The sequence below is a fragment of the Lolium perenne genome, chromosome 6 (assembly GCF_019359855.2).
Source record: "Lolium perenne isolate Kyuss_39 chromosome 6, Kyuss_2.0, whole genome shotgun sequence".
In the NCBI taxonomy this organism is placed as follows: domain Eukaryota; kingdom Viridiplantae; phylum Streptophyta; class Magnoliopsida; order Poales; family Poaceae; genus Lolium; species Lolium perenne.
In genome coordinates, this window is record NC_067249.2 from 39,675,302 (window position 1) to 39,689,165 (window position 13,864).

Consider the following 13,864-nt stretch of genomic DNA (forward strand, 5'->3'; position numbering starts at 1 on the left):
CTTGGACTAGGGCGAAACTTTTGGGGGTGGCTTGATCCACTCTGATTCGCCATGCGACGCTTGCGGTTCTCATTGGCTTGGTTTAACTTGCCCTCCATCTGGATGGCGGAGTCAACAAGGGCTTCGAGGTCGGCGAAGGGGATGTTGACGAGGACAGTCTGCATCTCATCATGCAGTCCGTTCAGGAATCTCTCCTTCCTCTTCTCAACGGTGTCAGTCTCATCAGGGGCATACCTTGACAAGGTGAGAAACTTGTCGCGGTATTCAACCACCGTCATGCGACCTTGTTTCAGCTCACGGAATTCATCCCTCATCTTCTTGATAAGACCCGGGGGTACATGGTACTTGCTGAACTTGAGTTTGAAATCCTCCCAAGTCATGAATTGACCTCCGTTCATGGCACGGGTGCTTGTCCACCAAGCGCGAGCTGGTCCAGCGAGATAGTGAGTGGCGAACAACACCTTCTCATTGGCTTCCACTCCAGCTACCTCCAGATTGTTCTCCATAGTCTGGAGCCAATCGTCGGCGTCGAGGGGTTCTTCGGTCTTGCTAAATACCGGAGGGTTGGTGTTTTGGAAATTCTTGAGCTTGGACCCGGGGTGGTCATGATTTCCATGGCCTTGGTTGGCGATGTTCTGCAAGGCGATGAGGTTGGCTTGGCGTTCGGCTCTTTCGGTTTCCCGGTCTGCAAGCATGGTTTGCAGCAGCTGCAGCATCGCGTCGTTGGTGCGATTTGGAGGGGCCATCTGAAGGTATAGAAGATCATGAGATAAGAGGGAACATTCTATGGTTCATTTTGGTTAAGTTTGAAAACAATTTGAAAACTTGTAATCTTTTCATGACAAACATAACATTCATTCATTCATGCAACACATAGTACAAACTACACACATACTCCAATGGTTTTAAGAACCATTCTCATGCTACGATACAAGGGACGGGATACAACTCACACCTACTATAAGTGGAACTAGTGCAACTACTCCTCATCCTCGATATCGATCGGGACGTAGTCGTCGGGTCCTACCTCCAGAAACTCGTAGTCCTCCTCCTCGGTGTTCTCGTCATCCTAAAAGTCGTTGTCGTCGCTCAGGAAGGCGTCTCCTCCCCGAATGTCGATGCCTCCATCGTCATCCTCCAGCTGACGAATCTGATTCTCCTGGGCCTTGACAGTGGCCTCAAGTGACGCGATCCGGGCGCGAAGGCGACGAATCGTAGCGTCCTTCTTGGCACGCTGCTGGCGGAGGCTCCTGCGGTCGTTGTTGAGTAGCTTGATCGCCTCACCCTGCTCGGTGATGTGAGCATGGGTCTGGTTCGCGTAAGCGCGAGAGGCGTCGAGGTCCTTCTGAGTCTGGTAGAGCATGAAGTCCAGGTGCTCAGCATGGTGCCTCAACTCCGAGTGCGGCTGCAGCTCCATGGGCACTCCCGCGGCATCACGCCTCACAAGGTGGGCATAGCGAGAGGCGAGGATGCGCACCACGTTCTGTCCACAGAGGCGCGCAAGTGCCTCCTGTAGGCCACGTGCGAGTCCGTCGAGCCAGTTGCTCTCGCGGAAGGAGAAGAGGATCCTCTCAGAAGTGGGAGGCTCCATCTTGCCCCTCAAGTCGGCAGTGATCACCCACTGCAACTCTCCTCCGGGCGTGTCGTCTAGCTGAACCCCGTGAAACTCGGGGTGTGGGTGCCCAAGGAAGTCAGAGACGGCGTTGAGGTCGTGCTCGAAGATCATGCTTCCTCCGTTCCCAAGCTGGTAAAACTTGGTGTTGATGGGTTCATTCGGCTCCATCTGAAAGAGAATTGGATGAGTAAGTTAGAGAGTGCAAAGTGTGGCAAAATTTTAAGTTGAGTCAAATAAGATAGAACATGATTCATCCAATTTTGGCAAAGTCTCCAAGACAAGAGTGTAGAAATTTTTCACAAATAGTTTCCTTCATTTGATTTCAAATTTAAGTTTTTCAGAACGCCCATTCTAATTAAGGTCTTCTAAGGTCAAACAATGGCTCTGATACCAACTTGTCAACACCCGGATTTTTAAGTCCGAATGCCTATTATGTCATACATCGCAATCCCAGGAATATTGTTGTTGCGAGGCATAATAGTTAAGTATCACAGTCATCATTCATTACAAACCATAAGTCTTACAAATTTGGAATCACATGATCCATATTACACGAATAGTTGATCTATTGATCAACGAACAAACACAAGTTCATAGTTCAACATAGCGGAAGCGTAAGATACAAGGACTCTCTAGTCCACAGGCCAACGCTTGACGTCGGAAGGCGCTTAGTTGTCGTAGGCGTCCTGCTGGTCATCTCCTTGGTCATCTTCATACTCTGGCCATTTGAATAGCCAGGGACAAAGCCGTGAGTACGTTGAGTACTCGCAAACTAGTACTAATGTAAGTGCTAGACATTCTAGTAGGGTTTGCTAAGCTCAAGTTTATTTGCATAAAGATAGTTTTAGTTCACAAAGTTTGAGAAAAGCTGGTTCAAAGTGCTAACTAACTCAAGGGGGAACATTAGTGTCATTCCCACCATTCAAGTGGTGATTTCAATTCAATCCACCACAAGTCATTTCACCATCATCCTTCAACATCATTTTCAAAGATATGACATCGGAAACTGTATGGCCTTTCCAACCGTCCGTAACCGTGGACACGGCTATTCGAATAGGTTTACACTCTGCAGAGGTTGCACACTTGTGCCACAACATTTGATTTCATCCGTCGGGATTTCCCCGAATCATCGTAACACAGTACGCGGATCATCAACCATAACCTTTCACTTACAAATCCTAATATGAGCACCTCTCCCCATGAGCTTGGCCTCCCAGTGAAGACAGACAGTCAACCTGGGAACTGCACAGGGCTTGGGCCGGACATTCACCTCATTTCGCATCATATCATATCGTTTCTTTTTTTGGTAGAGGCAGCTTTCGGCATAACCCCGATGACGCTTGTTTAGAGGGAACCCATACTAAGACGCATAAACTTCCAGTTAAGCCCTACCCATAATCAGGTATTGTGGGGGTACTTGATAATTGGAAAGGTATCGCATTCAACCAACATCATGTTTTGTCAAAAACCACCATCTTCTCTGGGTCATATTCATCTTCAAAAATCATTCAATGGAATGCATCTTCATTCCAAGGTTTCAAAATCCTTTTAAATTCACATGGTTTCCATCTAAAGTAGTCAAGTTTTAATTCATTAGCACTAGCTCTAATTCATGAGGGGTGCTAACTTGCTTTGCTTGAGGAAGACTAACTCACTACTTTAGTACTTAACTTGTACTTTGACCAAAGTTAACTATAAAAGTAACTCATTTAGAAAACAAGTAGAAACTTGTAAAGTAAAAACTTGGGATGGGTTCATATAAGAAAAGGTAAGAAACATGGTGCCTTGCCCCAAGGGGCTTTGCACTTTGCAAGAATATTAGCTTGCCTTGGTAGTTCTCAAACTGTTCCTCCTCCTCCTCTTGGTAGCAACCTTCCTCTTCGGCGTACTCTCCGGTGTTACCGTCTAAATTTGAATACGAGTATAATTACTCACTAATTCAATGGCTATTCCACACATCACATAGAACACACAAACTACTCTATGCACACAAGTAAATAAACTAGGGTGCATGGGTTGTGGGGTTTAAATAGAATTCACTTCTTTGTATTCCATAGGTAAATGATAGTTTCCATAGGGTTCTTGAGAAATAATTTCCTCTCATTGAAATCTTCTTAAGATTTAATTTCTCCAACAATCATGTATGAACTAATCTTGACCTAAGTCAAATGTTCATCATCATCATTTGGGAAAAATGATTTAAATGAGGTGGATCACCTCATACCAGTTAAATAACACTACATTTGATTTAAATCTCAAGTAATTCATATAAGAGAGTTTGGAACCAGGGGTCCAAGCATCCCATGAATCCATGTGAGACAAGCTTAAATGAAGTGTAAGACTTCACACAATTTAACTTTAATAGTTTTGGACAATATCAACTAGTTAAACTAGTCGAAATATCCATTCCTTAAACCATGGCATGATCATGCAAAGTGACCACACCATTTTATTGCATAAACAATTAGTGTAAGTCAAATGTGAGCTATTAGAGTTAGAATTAACCTTATATCTATTTTGGTTGATTTTTAAGAATTATTTGAATAGGGAAAAGTCCCTGCCTTGTTATTTTGGTCACATTAATTCTGCAAAGAATTTGACCATGAGGCCAGTGGCATGTTGTAGAGAATTTCAGTGGCTTCCTAACAACATAAAATTCACTAAATTTGGTTTAGCCAATTTGAAATGGTTGAATTTCAAAGTTTGGGCAGTATTGAAATTCATTTGAATTAATTAAACTCAGTTTGAACTAAAAGGGCCGGCGGGAAACTAACTGGGCCGAAACGGTTTGAAAACGGGAGAAACGGCCCAGCAACGCATCCAGTGCACGCGGGCCTGCTGACAGGGTGGGGGCCACCCGTCAGTCTCTCTTAAAACCCGAATCGGTATGAATCAGTGTGGGGCGTAGGATTAGAATCAGATCGGACGGCGCTGGTGCGTCGTCTTCTCCGGCGAGAGGCAGAGAGGTTGGCGGTGAGGGTAGGGGGTAGGAGAGCTCACCGCGGCTCCAGCTAGGGTTGGCAGTGTGCGCGGTGAAGGTGTAGACGACGGCGAGTCGACTGGTACCGGCGGCAACTCCTGGATCGGCTTCAATCGGCGGCGAGCTTCCGCGGCGTCCGTCGGCAGTGAGGTGGCGATTGGGTGGCTACGGCGGCGAATGTGGATGGTGGAGTGGCTCAGGCGGTCGAGTGAGAAGAGGGGAGTGTGCTGGTGTGCTCAATTCGACGAACAGAGCTCTCCTTTTATAGGCGAGCGAGTGACCGTGGGGGCTGCGGCGAGGTCGACATGCTCGCGGCGATTCCGGCGAGCGGTTGGGCTAGGCGAGGGTGCGGTCGGGTTCTCCTCTTCCAGGCGAAGCTAGGAGTGGTGTTGGCTTGGTCGGGCGGCTCCTGGGTTGGTCGCATTTCTTCCACGACGGCCGCGGCGCGTACGGGAACAAGTCATCATCTCTGGCGCCGGCGGTCACGGGTTGGGGCTGGCCGCGTGTCTGACGCGGCTGAGGTGTCACGGCGGTGTGCTTGGTGAAGAAAGGGGGTCCAGGGCGAGCGCGAGGTGGCTGCGCGGCGCGTGGCCAGTGCGCGTCCATGGCGCGCATGGTCGCGACGCGAGCGGCATCTAGGATAGGTTTGGGCGCGCGTCGTCCGGGCGTTGTCGAGCTCCTCCTCGACCAGGGCGGTGCTAGGCGGCACTAGGGTGGTGCGGTGGCGGTCAATGGCACGGTGGCCAGGTTGGGGAAGGAAGGGAGAGAGGGGGAGGTGGTCGGGCTCGGGACATGGCCGGCATGGCCATGCCCTAGTTGCTCTCCTCCTCTCCTTAGCCTTACTATACACCAATTAGGGTTTAAGGGGACCAGGGAACCAAATGGGGCAGGTTAGGGTAGATGGGGTTGAGTAGATTCACTATTTGCAAATAGTGCAAATAGTGCCATATTTGGAAAATGGCAAATTTGTCCAAATTTGAATTAATTCAAAAGGTGAAAGTTTTTGAAATGTGAGTGTTGGTAAAAGTTGTAAATGACCAGAGGTGATTTGAGGTGGTGGTGGAAAAAGTGGAATTCAAGAATTGCAAAAATTGACAAGTGTGAGATTGTTCCACTTGTTAAAATGTTGCAACTTTGGATGAGCATAGCTAATGATCAAAGATGAATTTGGCAGGGTGATCTTCATATGATCACACTAGGGTTTTAGAGCATATCAAATACAAGTAAAAGCAATCATCATGGCATATCACTCAAATGCACAAGTCCTATGCATGGTACTATATGCAAATAGAAAAGTTTTTGTTGATTTGAAATTTTGCTTTCTGGATTTCTCTAACTTTCTTTTTATTGAAATTTGGGGTGTTACAACCATTGATACAATTAAGCAATACTACCTCCGTTTCAAGGAATAAGGCGCACGCGTATTCAACACGAAGTATGACCATACAAATTGAGCAACAAAATCATGATTATATTATATGTAATTAGTATTATAGGATTCGTATTGAAAAGAACTTTATAATGATATTAATTTCATACAAATAATGTTTATCTATTTAAAGTAATTCTTGGTCAAACAAAAAACACGTAAAACGAGAACGTCTTATTCCTTGAAATGAAGGTTGTATAAACAAGAGCTAATTACATTCCGGGTAGAACAACTTGCACCTTATGTGCAAATTAGTATACTAAGTTGTAAAAGGGGAAACGGTGGTACAAGAAGTTGTAATTCGGAATCAACTAGCGCCGAGCCTGTAGCGTTCCGCCGCGTGTGATGCCACGATGGAAATGACTAACGCTCTATCTTTTTGCAAAAACATCCTCCTAAAATTCCTGACAAACACTTGAGTCAATCGTTCCCCACCATCTTCATGTTGTGTCCGCAGGACTCTCTCACTTGCCGCAGGACTCTCTCACTTGCCACCACGCCCTCGCTAGCGCCGCTCGCCGCTGTGCCGCGCCAACTTGCGGCTGCTCCCTCGCTGGACATCACGTTGTCGCCCAAGCTGTCGCGCCGCACGACGACCACGCGGAGCTGATTCGGAAATTCATGGAGACCGCGGCACAACGACCACACCGAGCTGATTTACAAATCCGTATGAGTGTCTGCGTCCGCTGCCGGCCGCCCGGTAACCCAACGACGGCGTCCCCGTATTGATCTGTGTCCCCTCCTCCTACCGTCCCTTGATCTGGCCTGGTGAGTATTTCTACCAACTCTATTTTTGGGCATATATTCATGTGCAGAAACAGAGCTGGCACTAGAAATAACATGCGATGGATTTGGGAAGTTTTGGACTAATGAATTGCTTATTCGTAGAGCCTGTGTGTTCCGTGATCTAGAAACTTAGCTAATTAACTAGTGACTGATTTCAGATTTGGGTGTATTTGGCTTCCCTGAAACTAGTCTGCAGTAACATAGCTAGCAACATGAAGAGAGAGTGGGGGATTTGAGGGAACAGGACTAGATGTCTTGTTGACTCGCTTTCCTGGTCACATATGTATGCCTGGTGTCATGCTTTATGTCTCTGCTTGGAAGAGATTTTGTTGAACATAGATATGGGGCACATATTATAACTCTGTTTCTCTACAGTACTAGTTTCTCCATCAAGTACTTTGTAATAAAAGTAACTCAAGTAACAATACCATTTAAATATCATCTAAACCGAATGACTTAACTAAGAAAATTATCATAAATTGACTGGCATTTAAACATCACCATCATGTGGTGCATTCTGGCTAAGTGCAAACTCTTGCACATTAAGATCGGGCACTAATTCTGCATTTAGGTCTGGCAATGATGTTGGTCTTGGTTGTTGTTCATCATCAGCAAACAACATGTAGTATGTACTTCCTTGGCCTGTGTTGTACCCTCTTCTGCTTGTTCTTGCCGGTTCTTGTGCATCACTTGTAGTAGCTTGAGCAGGAGTCTTCTTTTTTCCTCTTCCTCTGCCTCTGGTAGTGCTAGCCTCTCCTGCTGGTTCTTTCCTTTTTGCTGGTTCTCTTGTTGCACAACTTCTTCCTCTGCCTCTTCCCCTCAAGTTTCCTCTAGTAGAAGAAGTGGTCACTCTCACACCTATTGCTGGAATGTTTTCCCTTGCAGATGTAACAAATGCATTTTCTGGCAAAGGGCCAAGTACTCTGGACATTGGCACATTTTCTCTTGCCTGAAAAATGGAGGAACATTAGAATACACATCACAAGTAAATTGAGGATTATAATGCATTAAATATTACCTCCTGCCCCAATCTATAAACCATACTTTCCAATTGGTGTGTAGGATCCCTAGTTGGGTCTGGAGTGTGAGGGATTATGTGCTGCATTAATGAAACCTTTCGAGCTTGAGTACAACATTTCTAGAACAGTAAATGCAGAGAATGTGAGAAAAAATCATTTTATTATTTACCTCTAGAATCTCTGGAATTTCAATATCTTCTTCATCCCCATGAATTTCTAATTGTTCCTGCAGCAGTCTTTCGACAAATTTGGCATGCCCTTTCTTGTTATGGTTAGGTTTTCCGCACACAGAACAATGCATTGTCACACTGGCTTTTGTTAAAATCTTCACACCATTCTTCACTTTCTCCTCAGCGTTTATTAGCCCCTGTATTATTAAAAAGATACCAAGTCAACTCTCCAATAAACATAGCAAGTACATTAAAAATCGAAAGTCCATTAAAGATAGCAAGTAAATACCTTTTGCTTATCACTCATAATGGTCCAAGGTGATGTGTTGGATATATTTAAATCTTCCTTCAAATTGGTGAGAAACCATTCCCAGCTACTTGTACATTCCACTTCTGCCAACCCAAATGCAATAGGAAAAATACAATCATTTGGGTCAATCCCCACTGCTGCCAGAAGCACCCTTTGAACCTTGTTTTAATGTGGCACCCATCAATACAGATCAGTGGCCTACACCCTGCTAAGAAACCTCTCTTACAAGCATCATAGCTCCAATATACTGTGGCCAAATGTTGCTTATGATCTGCACTACCAGGATCACCCACAGAGTTGGTTGTGACAAAGAACTTTGATCCAGGGTTACTCCTTCTAAGCTCTTGCCCATAATCCAGTAGTTGACTAAATTGTTCCTCCTCATCACCATGAATTTCTGTTAGAGCAGCTTTCCTTGCTCTGCTCAACTTCCATCTGTCCGGACACATATTGTATTCCCTTGTTACCTTAGCAGCAAAACTTGCAAGACCAAGCTTCTGGTTGTCTCTAAATTCAGTCATGAATTTTTCTTTTAGAAAATTTGCTGTGAATTCTCTTAGCTCCCATACACTCTCACATGTGTGCTTGCCTGCATAAGCTGTCACCGCAAATCCCCCATCCCATCTGGTGTCTTTTGCTATTTTTATCTGAAGGGATTCGTTGCATAGAAAACAAAAAATTTCCTACCGCGAGAACGCAATCCAAGCCAAGATGCAATCTAGAAGACGGGAGCAACGAGGGGATGATCAAGACTCACCCTTGAAGATTTCCAAAGCCTATAAGAGTAGGCTCTTATTGCTGCGGTAGACGATCACTTGCCGCTTGCAAAAGCGCGTAGAAGATCTTGATCACGGTGCCACGATCGGGCAGCACCTCCGTACTCGGTCACACGTTCGATGTTGATGACGACGTCCTTCTCCCCGTTCCAGCGGGCAGCGGAAGTAGTAGATCCTCCTCGGAATCCCGGCAGCACGACGGCGTGGTGGCGGTGGTGATGGAGAACTCCGGCAGGGCTTCGCCTAAGCGTATGCAGGAGTTGTATGTGGAGGAGAGGTAGCTAGGGTTTGGGAGAGGGAGGTTTGGGCGCCGGCCAACTAGGGCTGCGGCCAAGTGTGGCAAGGTGTGGCCGGCCCCTCCCCTATGCCCCTCATTATATAGGTGGAAAACCCCAAGTGTTGGTATCCAAGTATTCGAATAAGACCCGAAACCAAAACCTACCATAGGTATGAAACCTACCCAAGGGGGGAATCCCACTCAAGGTGGGACTCCCACCCCTTCCTTGGGGGGGTTGGCCGGCCACCCATTGGGGAGTCCACCTGGGACTCCTCCCCCTTAGGGTTGGCCGGCCATGCAAGGTGGAGTCCCTTCGGGACTCCACTTTCCATGGTGATTTCTTCCGGACTTTTCTACAACCTTCTAGAACCTGCCATAAATGCACCGGATCATTTCCAAACTTGGAATATGACTTCCTATATATGAATCTTATTCTCCGGACCATTCCGGAACTCCTCGTGATGTCCTGGATCCCATCCGAGACTCCGAACAAAACTTCGAACTCCATTCCTTTATTCCATATCTACTTAAACGACATCAAACCTTAAGTGTGTCACCCTACGGTTCGCGAACTATGTAGACATGGTCGAGATCTCTCTCCGACCAATAACCAATAGCGGGATCTGGAGATCCATAATGGCTCCCACATATTCAACGATGACTTAGTGATCGAATGAACCATTCACATATGATACCAATTCCCTTTGTCACGCGATATTTTACTTGTCCGATGTTTGATCATCGGTATCTCTATACCTTGTTCAACCTCGTCTCCTGACAAGTACTCTTTACTCGTACCGTGGTATGTGGTCTCTTATGAACCATTCATATGCTTGCAAGCTATTTAGACGACATTCCACCGAGAGGGCCCAGAGTATATCTATCCGTCATCGGGATGGACAAATCCCACTGTTGATCCATATGCCTCAACTCATACTTTCCGGATACTTAATCCCACCTTTATAACCACCCATTTACGCAGTGGTGTTTGATGTAATCAAAGTACCTTTCCGGTATAAGTGATTTACATGATCTCATGGTCATAAGGACTAGGTAACTATGTATCGAAAGCTTATAGCAAATAACTTAATGACGTGATCTTATGCTACGCTTATTTGGGTGTGTCCATTATATCATTCATATAATGACATAACCTTGTTATTAATAACATCCAATGTTCATGATCATGAAACGATGATCATCTATTAATCAACAAGCTAGTTATACAAGAGGCTTACTAGGGACTCATTGTTGTTTACATAACACACATGTATCAATGTTTCGGTTAATACAATTATAGCATGATATATAAACTTTTATCATAAACAGAAAGATATATAATAACCACTTTTATTATTGCCTCTTGGGCATATCTCCAACATTATCATCCATGGGCATCCTTCATTACACACAGCTTCTAGTCTACTTCTATTGTTCGTTATCTTTCTGATTTTTTTCCTTGCTCTCACTGTGTATGCTAATAGTGCTTTCCTTGCTTCCTCAATAGAACTGAAGACAAGACCAACCTTGAACACCGGATTCTCCATGTCAATTATGGGATCAAATGTACTGAACTTCTTCTTCAGTACCTGCCTTTCTTCATTTAGCAGATGCAGATCCTGATCCTCAAGAGCAGCTTCATCCTCCATTTCAACAGCTACTTCTTTCTCATTGTTATCGTTTACATCTTTGTCTATGTCATCGACAAATAGATCATCATCCCCTGACACCGCATTGCAATCACTATCATACAATTCATAGTCACTGTCACTACCATCATCCTCCTCCTCCCGACTGCATCTTCTCTCTCTCAAAATCCTCAAACTCATGATCTCCCTCCTCTGTCTGCCTTTGATGTGATACAACCACACCTGAACTTGATGCTTCACCTTCTCTGGATTTAGCAGGTTCAGCCATTGGTGCCTCTGGACTGGTCATAGACGGCATGGTCAGGCTTTTGTTCCTAATAATAGCATCATATCTCAAATGCTTGAGGAAATTGGAATGATCTATGAACAGAACAACACACTTCTCTGTCTTGATGACATTGAGCATAGAAGCACAATCTTCATCTGTCTCCAAAGGAACTAAACCATCACATATTTCCTTCTCTGGTAAACACCAATACGCATGCAATTTTCCGTCTGACAGCCAATCATGAACAAGATTTCATCCAACACAGTCATTGACCAATTTTCAGATGAGCATAAGTCAATATAATCCACAGTTGAACTGACATAAGATAAATTGGCACCTAATCCACAAAAGAAGCCATTGTGGTTTACTTCAGCAGTGAACAAATTCGAATTATGACCTACATTCAAAAGTGTTAACATTAGTAATAGTGTGCAAGACTGACAGCAACTTTAATTGGTAAATTAAAATTATACTAAGTGTATTCAATTTTCTTTCCAGAAATAATAAGTGCCAGATTGTCCACTAGATTTATCACCACCAACTGAAAAGGTTATCTAAAAGGTTCATATACAATTCACTGTTAGCACACAGTCTCTACTTTAACTGAAACTGACATTGTATGTTCATGTGCAGGGTATCTTGTTCTGTTGTGAATGAGCAGTAGCACTGCATTTTAATAGATTTGACTGTTACTAATGTCGATGCCACGCTCAAGTGTATTGCTGAACACAATTATACTAATAGCAAGTTGGATTCATCCTGTGAGAAGAGGCCTCACCAGTTACAGTAATAGAAAGTTGAGCTTTCTGCTGGAAGTTACCATTCAGAGGAACCAAATTTTGTTGAATCAAAGCAACATCTTGACTCTACAACTTTGATAGTTTCAGGATTACTAGTGTTACTGACCGGCAGCACTGTCTGATCTCAGGCAATGTCCCAGATCGATGATGTTCACAAAGGTAAAAGTAATACCTTACTAGACATATTTGTACCATTTTTTGTCCTACGTGTCAGGCAATGTTCATCTAAGTTCTTACTTCTTTAATCTAGATTCTATTGTTTGATGTATTTAAACACTGGCATATGGTCGTACCTGCAAACTAACGATCCAAAATTCTAAAATTTCAGCAGCAATCGACTACAACAAGTGGATCACATGGCGACTACCGAACCACACCAAAACCTCATGAAATCGAGCAGATGTTCTGGCGGAGGGATATGGGTGACGTACCGTACTGTGGCGGGTCCTCATTCCAGGCGCGGAAGTGCAGGTCCGGCGGCATCTCGCCGGGATCGTTACCGCTGGAATCGTCGACACGGATGGCACCTGAGCGTATCCGTGGCCGCCGGCTTCGTCGAACAGAAACAGGAACTAAATCTCAATCAGCGATACTCTCGCTCTCCTTTGGCATGAAAAGGTAAGGACCTAGGACGAAAAAAAACAACCTGATAGGCCGTCTTGTAAAAACATTATATTGGGACAGAGTCCACCGTGGCACCATTTCGGACTTTTTCACTAATTTGATTCCGAATTACAACTTCTTGTACCATGTTTTCCCCTTTTACAACTTATTAGTGTACTAAATTGCACATGAGGTGCAAGTTGTTATACCCGGGGTGTAATTAGCTCTATAAACAAACTGCAACCAACTCAGGAGACCATGACAATGTGAGGGTGCACAGTAGAAATTAAGTAATTTCACTAATAAAATGACCTAACTAATGAACATATTTATTTTAGCGAGTAAGCTTTTTGCCTGACAGGGTACTGGCGTACTGCTATGGAAGGCAAGCGACATGCACGCACATGAGAGCGCAATGGGCCAAGGCGTGAAATTTTGTCACGTTCGCATGGTGCGTGTAAACTTACGGACTTGCTCCAGTACAACTCCCTCCTCAAACTCAGTTTGGGTTTTTGAATATTTAGCCGTATATTTAATTAATTGACTGAGACCCATTTCAAGACCCGGTATACCACGTATGAGTATACACGTTGGTGGATGGTGGGGCAACGCGAGAGGTCGAACGCCTGAAGGCTCTACATTGACGCGAGCTTGGTTGGGATGGCTTGATGAAAAGCTCCGGCCAAGCTCCGGCAGGAACCGCGATCAATCAACGGAGTAGCACCGCTAGCAGTACTAGTGGTCCAAATTAACGGCACATAGCGGCCTCATTTCCCCCCTCTCGTCTCTCACTCCGCTACAGTACCTAAGGGAGAACCTCTCCTCCCCGGGCCAAACTGAAACTGACCTCGCCGGCGATGCTGGTCGAGGGAGGCGGAGGGGAGGCACCGGACTTTTCTCTGTAGATATTAGGGTTAGGTTTTGGCTAGATGCCAGTAGTTTAGGTGCAGCTCTGGATCGGTTTGGCGAGATCTGGAGGCTAGGGTTCTTCCTCGTCTTGGCTCAGCTCCTCTGGCCGGAGCTGGGAAAGGCGGCGGAGACCACTGCACGTCTGAATAACATCGCCGGTGGCTTCCTTTTGCAGGTACAGTTATGCTCTGTTGTGTTTCCTTCTCTGGCCGGCCGTGGCGGCGGGGGGATCTGGGCTTGCGCAGCAGCGGCTGTTTCGGCGACGCTGTTCCG

General features: G+C 45.3%; 1 long non-coding RNA gene across 3 annotated transcripts; it reads left to right on the forward strand.

Moving 5' to 3' along the window:
- Nucleotides 1–6,353: 6,353 nt before the first annotated feature.
- On the forward strand, nucleotides 6,354–12,864 carry LOC127308286 (uncharacterized). 3 transcript variants are annotated; one of them, XR_007856393.2, is made up of 4 exons: nucleotides 6,354–6,792; nucleotides 10,870–11,476; nucleotides 11,778–12,238; nucleotides 12,408–12,864. It is a non-coding gene; the product is annotated as an uncharacterized lncRNA (long non-coding RNA). The 3 variants fall into 3 exon arrangements; XR_007856392.2 differs by having other exon boundaries at nucleotides 6,356–6,792; nucleotides 11,913–12,238; XR_007856391.2 differs by having other exon boundaries at nucleotides 10,870–12,238.
- The last annotated feature ends 1,000 nt before the right edge of the window (nucleotides 12,865–13,864 follow it).